This window comes from Grammomys surdaster, unplaced genomic scaffold (assembly GCF_004785775.1).
Source record: "Grammomys surdaster isolate TR1022 unplaced genomic scaffold, NIH_TR_1.0 170, whole genome shotgun sequence".
Lineage (NCBI taxonomy): Eukaryota > Metazoa > Chordata > Mammalia > Rodentia > Muridae > Grammomys > Grammomys surdaster.
In genome coordinates this window covers 23,193,119-23,206,387 of record NW_021604618.1, presented here as the reverse complement: position 1 = coordinate 23,206,387, position 13,269 = coordinate 23,193,119, and the positions used below count along the sequence as shown (strand labels likewise).

The window sequence follows — 13,269 nt, the reverse complement described above, 5'->3', positions numbered from 1 at the left end:
TCGGGTTCCCCCGGCCTTAGCCAGCAGCTTAGGCTAAGGTTCTGGGGACAGCGCCCATTTCCCAGATTCTGGCTGCAGGCGAATAGACCTTAAGCAGTGACCCGGCCTCACGATTCTCAACGCGACTGCCTCAGTGACAAAGCATTACCAATTTTCTTCCAAAGGGCCCAACTCTGTGGCCATAAGCACGCTGAGCTAGGGGAACACCTACTGAAGTCGGCTCTCAGAAGCACTGTGCCTTAAGTCTCTCCTCAGGACAGGCCGGCCGTTGCAGCGGAGGCTGGAACTACAAGTCCCAGAATCCCCGTGCACACGCGCACTGTCATTGTGATGCTCCTTTCCCGGTAACTCGCCCTCTCAGGCAAACCTGAAGATAGCGGCAATTCTCCGGTGGGGGGCGGAGACGCTCTCGGCCCAATTCTCCGCCCCCTTCCTGATAGGCAATGGGACTAGCCAACCGACGCTACGGGCTGGGAACGTGCTCTCCAATCAGCACACGCGGCGGAGAGGTGGGCGGTGCGCGCTGGCAGGGCAGGTGGGCTAGGCTGTGCGGCTTGCGGGGGGAGAGTAACGTCGGGCCGGGTCAGCGGGCGCTGCAGTAGTCGCCGCAGCGGCGATGGGAGCGGTGGGGACGAGGCGGCGGCGGCGGCAGGAGGAGGAGGAGGAGCAGGGGCTGGCACGAGAGCAGCGGCCCGGGTCAATCCGCAGCAATAACCGCAGCCGCCGCCGCCTTTAGACGCGGACGGCATCCGAAGGGACCGCCGGCCGTCTAAGCCGCGCTCGGGTCCCGCCGCAGTGGGCGGCGGGGGATGGGCAGGCGGTGGCGGGCCCGCCTGCTGAGCGGTGACTCCTGCCGGTGCGGACCCTGAGCTGGACCCCAGTCCTCTGCCAGAGATCCTGCGTCCGCCGCGGCCCAGGTAGGACACACCCCCGAGCCCCAGGGCGTCTCCAAGAAGCCTCCCTGCGCCCGCCTCATCCCTCGCTCAGTTCTCCCGAGGCGTGGAAGGGAGACTGCCCGAGACCCCTGGGTTTCTGCCCACGCCCTGAGCCGACGCCAGACCCAAATTGATCCTCATCCCAGAGATCGTTCTGGTTCTGCCCCATTTCCCCGGAGGCTTTGGGTGCCTTCCCTGAACTTGGAGGGTCATGAAGCTGCTTCGTCTGTTTCTGTGGGTGACCCATATATCACTTGTACTCATGACTCTTCTGACTACCAGGACCGATCGGAGAGGAGTCTTTTAAAATTATGAGCGTTTCCTTCTATCTTGCTTTTCCTACTGTAAATGGAAGAGTGACGGGACTACCGAATCTCGTCTGTGTGACTGTGTGGTAACAAGGAAGGCCAGGACTTTGTAGTATTGAAGTAATGATCAGAGGGATTTGCTTTGACAAAGATGATGCTGTTGATACGCTGGGATGCCGTAAGAGGGACAAAAGAGCCCACATATACGCACTGTCGAGTCAGAGAAGTAAATAATTACGGGGATGCTAGGATACCTGATCCTTCAATGAAGTTCATTTTGTTTCAGTTGTGGCGCTGCCTTAGAGGTAAAAATGACATTGAGTTGTACTTTGCTTTGGACTAAAGTTGATAGGCTTCTCTCCCCTAGCTTTGGAAGCTGTCCTTTAACATTTAAATTTAAAGAAGACTATTTTAGCCTGAATATGATGGGAAGATGTTATTTAGTAGAATTGAATGTGTGTGAGAGAGTGTATTATGAATGGACTCAAACTCACAAATACAAGGAGGATTCAGGCTGTGTTTTGTTACAGTGTTCGGTTTTGAGCCATTAATAGTTGCAGAAACATTAAACATGGACTTGCCAGGATAGACTGCAAAGATGTATTTGTTTTCTTTTAGCAAAGTGAACTAGAGTAACATTCATTTAAGGGATTAAAAAAATGAGGATTTTTAAAGTATTGAGTGAGTTGAATACTTTTTACTTTTTGTCTTGCGATTTTAAAGAAACCTCAATGGTGACAGATATAACAGTATGCCATCTTGGAGAATCTATCCTGATAAGGATTATGGTCTATTAAAAATTAAAACAGAATGAAAGATATCTTTAATGCACAAGCTTATATGTCCTGTATGATGAATTTTTATAAAGACACCAGAAGGGATTCTTGAAGCATGATTACAAAGGAAGGTTTCTCTAATAGTTTAACTTTATAATGGAGTGTTAGGAACTGATTTTCCTCTTTCAGTTTTGGACACATAAAAGATATTAAGGTTCATAAATTGATTCATTTTATTTATAATTTCAATTTGAAACAATTTAATTATGAGTAGGGAGCTGATGTAGAGATTGTATCTTGTTCACCATCATCTTGTATATGGTTTGTGTATCATTGAATTCCATGTTGTATACAACTTCAGGGTTTTTTGTTAGGTACTGTCTTTTTTTAATACCCCAGGAAGCTGAGCAAATTGAACTCAATTATGTAGGACTTCATATATCCTTAAATGTCATGTAAGAAATGAAGTTTGTATAATTTAGAAAACACTAGTGAGCAATTCACACATAAACATGCTTTCAAATGTGACAGTCACAGGTTGTGGAAAAGTTTTTAGATTTATTTATTTTTATTTTATGTGTACCATTGTTTTACCTGAATGTGTGTACAGTGATAAATTATTGGTTTTTCAAAGCATGTATTACACAGCTTAGCTAGTTCTGATAATGGAATTTAAGTTTCATTTTGTTGGCAAGCAGGAAGTTTTTTGTAATGCTATACAACTTTTACAAGTAATACCTATGGATGATCTTGCTTTGTTCTTTAGAGGCAGAATTACTATGTAGTTCAGGCAGGTCCTGAAGCCCCAGTAATCCTTCTCACTCAGCCACCCAAGTGCTGGAATTACAGGTGTTAACTACCATTTTAATGCTGTGCTGGGGATCAAACCCAGGGCTTCATGCATTCTAGGCAAACACTCTACCAATGGAGCTGTATCCCCAGCTTTTCATTTTATTTTGAAAAAGGATCTTCTTGGATTTCCCAAGCTGGCCTGGGTCTTGTGATCTGCCTGTGTTTGTCACTGGAGTAACTAGGATTGCAAGCATGCACCACCACACCCAGCTCATTGATCTTTTTTTTAATGTGTATATTTGTTTTGCCTGGATATATGTAATTGCATTGTGTGACTGCTGCCTAGTGCCTAAGGAGGCCAGAAAAGGTTCTAGATCCCCTGGAACTTGAGTTACTGATGATTGTAAGCTGCCATGTGAGTGCTGGGAATTGAGACTGCGCCCTTTGAAAGAGTAGACAGTGCTCTTAGCCACTCACCCATCTCTCTAGCCTTCAGCTAACCTTTTATACTTTCTTTCTTTTTTCTGTTTTTTTTTTTACTTTGTTCCACTTTAAAATAATTGTACCTTAAAAGGTAAGGTTGAGTTATTTTATCTAAGTCATGTGACTTGTTAATATTTGTTTGCAGCTTTCTGCATTGCATACATTATATTTTACGGAGTATGTTTGTACAGTTCATTTGTTTCTTTTCTTTTTTCTTTTTGGTCCACTAAGTATCTCAGCTTATATAGTATCTAAAAATGGTTTTTATTAACATTTCCCAGTAACTAGTAAGCCAGAGATAAGGGAAGAAAAATAGGAAAAAGAAAAACTAAAGAGAAAAGTGTGAGCTCTACTGATAATGACATTTGATTCACAATCACTTAGATGCTAATTACAGGGTAAGCTGGATCAGGATGCCCTTTCTGTTGGACTTTGATAGCATTTAATAAGTTCAACATATTCAGGGCTGGTTAGCTGGAGAGATGGCTCAGTGTTTAAGAGCACTTACTCTCCTTGCAGAGGATCTGAGTTTAATTTTCAGAAGCCACATGGTAGTTCACAATCATCAATAGCTTCAGTTCTAGGGGATCCAGTGCTGCCTTCTGACCTTCGGGGCACCAGACTCACATCTCATATGTGCACAGACATACATACAGGCAAAACAATCATATATATTTGTGTATGTGTATTATTCAAAGCAATTTCTTTGAATCTTTGAACTGTAAGTTATTGTAACAAGTGCTTACATCCATTTTTTAAATACTTGCTAAATATTTTCCATGTTATACTACTGTGGGTTAAAGATTGAGCAGTAGACAAAAGAGAAATATCTCTTTACTTTTGAGCTTACAATATACTTTTGAGCAAACGTGTAGAAACAGATAATTATACAAGTTTCATGTATTATGAAGAGAAAGTGTAGCTATGAACTTGTAACAAATGTTTGGAGATAAAGCTCAAGAGAAGTTTGTTTTATTAACCCTAACTCATTCTGTGTTTGTATTAGCTTCAGAGGTCAGTGGAAATAGTTTCACTCTAATTAAATAATTAAAAATAAATGTACTTAAATTAAAAAGGTAATAAAAAATAATGTGCATATAACCCTTGTGTGTTATTAAGATACTGTACATCTGTGACAAACAGGAGAAAAACAAAGAAGGAAACGTTTTGTTTCATAGTATTGAGGTTTTTACCCACTGTGGCAGGGAAGGCATGATGGATCAGCTCACTTCATGGTATTGAGGAGGCACAGAAAATGCCTATGTTAGTGTCTCATGCCCTCACAGATATACCCAGAGGTGTACTTTACTAACCTCCTGAGCACTTCTCAGTTCAATCACGTTAGCAATCAGGATTAATCCTCAAAAGTCCACCTCTTGTTAATTTGCACCCACACATATTTCTTTAAACATTTGGACTGGGGAGATGGCTCAGTGGAGAAAAGTACTTTCTCCACTTTCTCACAAGTGTGAGAACCAGAATTCAAATCCCCAGAACCCATGTGAAGCCAGAGGTGGAAGCATACATCTGTACTGTGTACTGTGCTAAGATGGTAGGTTGAGATGAAAATCCTCAGAAGCTCTCATCTGGTATGTTTGAGGGAGAACAGCAAAAATCAGTCCCTGTTTCAAACCTTCACATGCATGTCACAGCATGGGAGCCTACACATACATACACTCAACTCACCAGAGAGAGAGGGAGAGAGGGAAGAAGGGTGAGAGGGAGGGAGGGAGGGAGGGAAGGAAGGAGGGAAGGAAGGAGAGAAGAGGAGAAGAGAAGAGAGGAGAGGCAGAGAGAGACAGAGAGACATATTACAATAAAACATCTTACTATCCCATCCCTGGCCTTCCAAAGGCTCATGTCCATCGTGTCCATGACCATACAACTATACATTCTACCTCCACAGTTTTCAGTCTTTACCATTCTAACACTGTTCAAAAGTCCAAGTTCAGAGTATCTGAGATTGAAGCAAACTCAGCTGTGAGTCCGTGTAAAATCAAAAGGAAAATTATGTACTTAAGTATAATGGCACTGGGTAAACACGTTCATTACCAAAGGAAGAAATAGAAAATAGCAAGGTGGGGTAGGACCAAAGCAAGACAAACAACCCAACAGGGGAAGCAAGTCCCATAGATACATGGTGGACATAGTAATGTAATGTGTTCTCCAGATCAGCACTTCCCCTGAGGCCTTGCTGGTTTTAGCTCACATAGCCTTTTTCTTTGGTTGACTTTACTTGGTAGCCGCCTCTGTCTTTTTGATTTACACTTTCCAAGTTCCTGACCCATCCAACTTTTCAGGAGGTCTCCATTTTATCTTTGACTTCATTCTTATGGTTGTGCACATTGCTCTTGTGCTTCTATACGGGGTTGTCTGCAGGGATACTAACCTTGCTTTAAATTGGAATACAAGCCTCTACCACTCTACAGCCCTTTTATTCTATGTGCTTACAAAATCTGCATCATATGGACGATACCAAGGTCTGATACCAGTTTGATTGATAGTTATATCTGCATGGACCATGGCTGCAATGGTCTCTTAAGTGGCCTGTGCTAGATATTTCATTACCATGACAGAATAATTGACAGAAACAACTTAAAGGAGGAATGACTTATTTTGCCCCATGGTTATCATGGCAGAGAAGGTTTGCCAGGCTGAGCTCATATCCTGATGACCAGGAAACAAAGGTAATGCTGCACTTTGTGCTTCCCTTTTAATTTCATCTGGCTCTCGCCTATCTATGGGCTAATGTCTCCCACATTCATGGCAGGTGTTCACCCCTCCTGAAACGCTGTCATAGTCACACTCAGAGTTGTGCTCTAATAACTTCTTAGGTCTTAATCTTAATCAAATTAACAAAATTAACCGGCACACCTTGAAACAGCTTTAGAGAAAAATCTTTCCAGTCATTCCAGAACATGTATTCCCTCTGCCTCCAGTGTTTCTTCTCGACTTTCATATCATATGTGTTCTATGACCTTTTAACCTCTTCCTTAATCTCGCTTTCTCTCCTCTAATGGGCTCCATTTTACAGAGCAATTGAGAACTGTAAAAGGATTTTTAGTTATTTCGTATGTGGTGTGCTCATGCAACAGAGTGAGTATGAAGATCAGAAGACAATCTTGTGTGTCCGATTCTGCCCTTCTACCTTTGTGTGGGCCCTGGAGATTGACCTCAGGTTACCAGGCTCACTCGGATAAAATAAAGTGGATTACACCTGATAAGACACACAAAGTTGTCCTCTGGCTTCCACATGCATGAACACACATGTGCACATGAACAGACACAAACATACATGAGATTGTCTACAACCTTTATAGCATAGTTAACTAGGAAGCACCAGATTTTGTACTTTAGTGATAACTGGTATATAGAATAGTTAGTTTTTATAAAATTTAGAAAAATTTTAGACATTTCTTCTGCTTCTCCCCACAATGTAATTTCTTTGGGTCCAATACAAATAAAATAAATGATTTTAAAAATGGGACGAATCTTTTCAAGATAGCATGGTTACAATAGGTGAAAACAGAATAAAATAGAATTACAGAAATTAAAGGATAAATGAGGTTCATTGTTCTTCCTGGATTGTGGTTCTGTGGATGTTAGCCCTTCAGTTGATGCTTTGGGCATTTGATTTCTTTTACTGTCTGTGGTTTTTATTTGCCACCTACAGCCCCTACACACACACACACACACACACACACACATTCATTTCCTGTTGGGTAATTCCCTTTTCTATATCTTCAAGCTCACTAATCTTCAGGGGAGACTCCTGTACACAGGTGTCTCTAATTCCTGGCGAGCCAGGAATTAAAGACAACTATAGTAAACTATTAAAGCCAACTATAGTAAACTCTTAAGATTTGTTGATTCTTGTTACTGTTTTGTTTCTGTCTCGTTAATTATGGCTCTAATTTTATTATTTCTTGCCATCTTGGCATTAAGTTATTTATTCTCTGATTATTATTTTTTTTTTTCGAGACAGGGTTTCCCTGTGTAGCCCTGGCTGTCCTGGAACTCACTCTGTAGACCAGGCTGGCCTCAAACTCAGAGATCCACCTGCCTCTGCCTCCCAAGTGCTGGGATGAAAGGCGTGCGCCACCACCGCCTGGGCATTATTTTTTATTTCTTTTGCCTGCTTGTATGTCTGTGTGAGGGTGTCAGATCCCCTGGAACATGAGTTACAGACAGTTGTGAGCTGCCATGCTGGAACTTAAATGCAGGTCCTGTGGAAGAACAGCTAGTGCTCTTAACTCCTGACCATCTCTCTAGCCCGTCTGTCTAAGCCTCTCTGTCTAGTTTTTTAATGTAAGAGCTTAGAGCTATAAAGTTTCTTCTTGGGGCTGGAGAGATGGCTCAGTCACTGACTGCTCTTCCAGAGGTCCTGAGTTCAATTCCCAGCAACCGCATGGTGGCTCACAATCATCTGTAATGAGAACCGGCGCCCTCTTCTGGTGGGTCTGAAGAGCAATAGTGTATTCACATAAAATAAATAAATCTTTAAGAAAAAGTTCCTTCTTAGCACTGTTTGTATTGTGTTCCTGAGGGATTTTTGTTGTTGTTGTCTTGTTCTCATTTTCAGTTAATTCCAAAAATTAGATTTCTTGACTCATTCATCATTTAATAATACATTGTTTAATCTACATGTTTGTGTAACTAGTAGAGACTTGTTAACTGTTGATTTTAAGCTTTATTGAACTGTGGGAAGATAGGATATATGAATCATTTCTGTTTTCTTGGTGAAGATTTGTTTGTGTCCCACTGTGTGGTGTATTTTAGAGATACTTCCGTGGACTGCTGAATAGAATAATTTGGGGCTCGAGGTAGAATATTCTGTAAATATCTGTTATGACTATTTGGTGTGTGGTATCATGCAATTCTCATGCTTCTCTGTTTATTTTTTGTCCAGATGACCTGTCTTTTGGAGAAAGTGAGGTATTGCAATCATCTCTTGCTGTTGGTTTGGAGTCAGCTTGTATCTTAAGTACAGTAGCATGCTTTTAATGGAATTGGGTGAGGCAGAGTTTGGTTCACATATATTTGGGATGTGATGTTGTCTTGGTTTATTGTTTCCTTGATTAGAATGAAGTATTGTTTATTCTGGTTAGTTTTAATTTGAAGTTTATTTTATTGGGTCTTAGGATGAGGGTGCCTGCTTGCTTCTTGGTCCCATTTACTTGGAATATGTTTTTCATCCTTTCTCTTTAAAGTGGTATGTATCTTTCAAGGTAGTATACATTTCTTGTAGACAACAGAAAGATGGATTTTGTTTCTTAAAACATTTCACCTAAATCATGTCTTTTTGGGGAGCAGAGAAAATCAAAGCCTCTAATATTTAATTATGAAATCTGTATGCTGATCGCTGCTGGTTTGTTGTTATTTTTTTTTTGGTCTTCTGGTTTTTTTGTGGTCTTAGTCCTATTTTTATGTTTTAGTAACTATAGCTTCATTTGTTTTCTTTCTACAATCTTCTCTTCTCTCTTATTTTTCTCTTCAGCCTGAAGTATTGCTTCTAGTTTTCTTCCTAGGGCTGGTTTGGTGGACATGAATTCTTGTAGCCTGTTGATACCGTGAAAGTGTTTCTTTCTCCTCCATCAATAGCAGATAGTTTTGCTGTGTTCAGTGACTTAGGTTGGTATCCATTGTTTTATAGAGCTTCAAGTACATTGCTCCAGGATCTTCTGGCTTTTAAAGGTTCCATTGAGAAATCAGCTGTTATTCTGATGGGTTTTCCTTTATGTATGACTTGCCGTGTTCTCTTGCAGATTTCAATTTGTTCTGCATATCTAGTGTTTTAATTATAATATGATGTGGGGAGTTCATTTTCTGGTCCTGTGTGATGTTCTATATGCTCCTTGTATCTGTATTGGGAATGTCTTTCCTTAATTTGGAGAAGTTTTCTTCTGTGATCCTGTAAAATCTGGTCTATGCCATTTACCCAGGATTATACTCTTTTTATGCCTATAATTTGAAGATTTGCTCTTTTCATGTGGACCCAAAGTTCCTTCTCTCTCTCTCTCTCTCTCTCTCTCTCTCTCTCTCTCTCTCTCTTCCTCCCTCCCTCTCTCTCTCTCTTTCTTCCTTCCTTCCTTCCTTCCTTCCTTCCTTCCTTCCTTCCTTTCTTTTTTTTCTTTTTTTTTCTTTTCTTTAAACTGGAGGAGACCCAAGTGCTTGGCACCAAGACTTTTGAATGAGCCAGTGTGGAAACTGTGCTCAAAACCCAAAACCTCAGCAAAGGGAAGTGGTCGGAAGGGAACTTGCTAGACTCATGGAAGCTCTTACTCTCATCTGTAGGCATCACTCACCAATTGTCAGTGACGGATGGGGTGCTCGGCGATCTGTGGAAGGCAAGGCCATCGCAGGCACAGATAAAGTAGAGGTTCTTAGTGTGGCTCAGTCCTGTGAGAGCGGAGGGAGCAGACCAGGATAGTCCACCAGACAAAGGTACCTTGGCAGGTTGGAACCAAAGCATGGGGGCATTACAGAGAAAATGAGAGACAAAGAACAAGACACATACAGAGCTCTTTTTTTCTTTCTTTCTTTTTTTCTTTCTTTTTCATATTCTATGCAGAGTGGTTCAGTCTTTCTACTTAACTAAGTCTATGATTTTTTTTCTTTAATTTTGTCTTCTAGGGTTTGTCTAGGTGATTCTCATTGGAAAACATTTCTGTAGGATTAGTAGGTTTGGAGGGAGGCATACTGTCTTGGCCTTTCATATTGTGTGTTTTTAGTGCCTTTCTGATATGCTCATTATACCACATACATGCTTTTTATCCCTAGACATTTAATGTTTTTACTTTAGGTGTCTTTTCTTTTATGCCTATACTTTCTCTATTTTGTAAAATATTGAATGTCATCTATAATAGCTGTTTTAAAATCCTTACCCACCAATTTTATGTAAACTTGTTCATTTTAGTTGGTATTTTTCTTTGTTTACATCCCTGGGAGTTTTCAAGTAGGTACCAGACATTGTGATTTTATGTTGTTATGCTCTGTTTTATTTCTTTTTCAAATTTTTCTTTAAATAGTTTTGTATTTTATTTTAGAATACAGTTATTTGAAAGTAGTTCCATGTATCCAAGGCCCTTATTCATAGCCCTGTGTGAGAGTGGGGATATTCTCCAGTGGGTTTAGCCTTATAACTCATGACATGCACTGGCAAGTATTCAGGCAAAGCCTCATGGGGTGTGGATCCTCTGTAGACTGACTGCTGTGCTCCCACCTCTGAGCCTCACTGGGGAGCTGTCTCTGGGCATGACCGAGGCGGTGGTGGAGCTCCCTTCACTTCTCTGCCTTTTCTCAGGTATCTCTGTGCTGTGCTACTTAGTCTCTGATTTCTGAAACCTGCTGTTTTATATATTTTGTCTGCTTTTCTAGCTGGTTAGTAAGGTAAATTTGGTTCCTTTTACTTTGTTGTGTCTTTGTTGTGGCCAGGATTTGAAGTGGTAAGGTATATGTATTTAAATCTCAAACAAAGAAGAGTCATAAACAACCCATTTACACTCTCACTAGAAATACATATGTCTATGCCCAAATATAGCTTCAAGTACATTCCCTCATCTTTAAATGCATCGTACTCTTCCTAATGAATCATTTTAACATTGTATTCATTGACATTAAAATCATAGGTAAAAATAATTTTCTTATATTTTTCTGTTAAAGAGCAAAGTCTTATATAAATTATATATGACACTTACGAAACCATGCTATATATTTAGTGACTTATCTAGTTTACAGCCAGTGTATATAGGTTTATCACTTCAGCCTGTCTAAATAAGTCCCCTAACTGAATTTTTGCTCTGGAGTCATTCCCAGATGGATGCCCCCTAACTTTCTCAAACCAGAGAAGTCCATGTAATTAGCCCAATTTCTTCTGATATAGGGGAAAGGGACTTTTTGTGATAGGATCTTCTTCTATATAGCTCAGACTCACCTTGAATTCATGGTAATTCTCCTGCTTTAGACTCTTGAGTGCTGAGTTACAGACATAAATCATGCTCAGTTTTATTTTTATTGTTTTAGTCTCCAAAATGACACTTTTGTTAAAGTGGCATTTTCATATAGATTTAATTTTGGTTGCTCTGCCCCACAAATTTAGTTGCTTACTTGCCGTCACCCTGCCTCTCCTGCTTCCATTTCTATCCTCCCACCCCCAGGATTCTTCCTTCTTCCTTCCGATCACATGTTCCCAGCCTTAAAGCTTTTCCATCTTTCATGGGCTTTTTTTTGCTTTCCTGGTGTCTATACACATACTCAGTTGCACATAAACATACATATAAACATATCAAGGCCAGCATCCACATATGAGAGAGAACATGTGGTATTTGTCTTTCTGACAGATTACCTCAATATTTTCCAGATCCATCTATTTTTCCTACAGATTTAATAATTTATTTTTCTTTATGGAGGATAAAATTCCATTGTGTATGGTATGTACACACACATACTGTATCATGTTTTTATTGTTCATTCATCTGTTGATGTGTATCTAGGCTGATTCCATTTCCTTGCTGTTGTAAATAGAGCAGCAATATGCATGCATATGCAAATAGAGTATATGCCATGAAGTGGTTTAGCTTGGTCATATGGGAGTTCTATTTTTAGATTTTTGCAAAACCTCCACACTGATTTCCATAGTGGCTGGATCAGTTTACATTTACACTCTATGAGCAGTGAGTAAGGGGTGCTCCTCCCTCACAGACTCTCCAGCATTTATTGTCATTTGTTTCCTGACTGGGGTGTGATGGTGGCTTAAGAGGAGCTTAATGTGCCTTTCCTGATGGCTAAGCATGTTGAATACTTTAAAATATATACATTAGCCATTGTATATATTCTTGTGAAGATTATCTCATTCATTTCAGGTGATTTTTGTTTTGTTTTTTTTGTGAGTTTGAAACAGGCTATCCTGGGCTGGAGAGATGGCTCAGTGGTTAAGAACACCAACTGCTCTTCCAGTGGTTCTGAGTTCAATTCCCAACAACCACATGGTGGCTCACAACTATCTGTAATGGGATCTGATGCCCTCTTCTGGTGTGTCTGAAGAGGGCAGTGGTATACTCATATACATGAAATAAATAAATAAATAAATAAATAAATAAATAAGAAACAGACTATCCTAGAACTCCCTATTTAGACAAAGCTGTCCTTGAACTCATGGAGATCTACCTGTTTTTTGCTCCAAAGTGTTGGGATTAAAGGCGTGTGCCAGTACATCTGGCTATTGTCAGTTTTTAGAAAAGCTTTTGTGTGTGTTGTGTATGAATACCTGTGCGTTGTTCGTGAGTACCTGCTGAAGAAGGTGTTGAATCTGTAGAGCTAGAATTATAAGTAGCTGTGAGCTGCTGGAATTCAAACTGATTTTCTGAAAGGGCAGCAAGCACTTTTAATTGCTGAGCAGTTTGTTTGTGTTTGTTGTTGTTGTTTGGTTTTTTAAAATTTTTGTAGTTCTTTACATAGTATAGATAGCAATCCCTTGTCTGAAGTAGACCTGGCAAAAGATTTCCTCCTATTCCATAGGCTGTTCATTCTATTGGTTTCGATTGTAGTGTAGATTTCATGTAATTGTCAATTCTTTTGGCTGTTTGTGCCATTGGGCTTCTGTTGAGAAAATTCTTGCTTACACCTATATCCTGAATTCCCTGAGAAGTGTTAGTATTTCAGGTTTTAAATTAAGGTCTCTGATCTACTTTGAATTAATTTTTTTGCAGGGTGTGTGTGGGGGGGGTGAGGCGAGGGGGAGAGGGAGAGAGAGAAAGGAGGAGGGAGAGGGAGGGAGATTTACTGGTCTTATTCCATTCTTCTGGTTATCCAGTTTTGCCAACACCATTTATGGAGCAAGCTTTTTCCCAGTGTTTATTTTTATACAGGTAAAGTTGGATGTATCGAGCTGTGGAGGTGGATCTCTGGGATCTCTGCTGTGGAGGTGGATCTCTGGGATCTCTGCTGTGGAGGTGGAGCTCTGGGATCTCTGCTGTG

General features: G+C 40.6%; 1 protein-coding gene across 2 annotated transcripts in view; it reads left to right on the top strand.

Moving 5' to 3' along the window:
* Nucleotides 1–858: 858 nt before the first annotated feature.
* Ttbk2 (tau tubulin kinase 2) overlaps nucleotides 859–13,269 on the top strand; it is a 118,853-nt gene continuing 106,442 nt past the window's right edge. Inside the window, exon 1 of one of the 2 annotated variants that reach the window (XM_028767143.1) lies at nucleotides 859–917. The gene's annotated coding sequence lies outside the window, so the exon portion shown is untranslated. The remainder of the gene's footprint in view (nucleotides 918–13,269) is intronic. The other variant, XM_028767144.1, reaches the window with a different exon arrangement.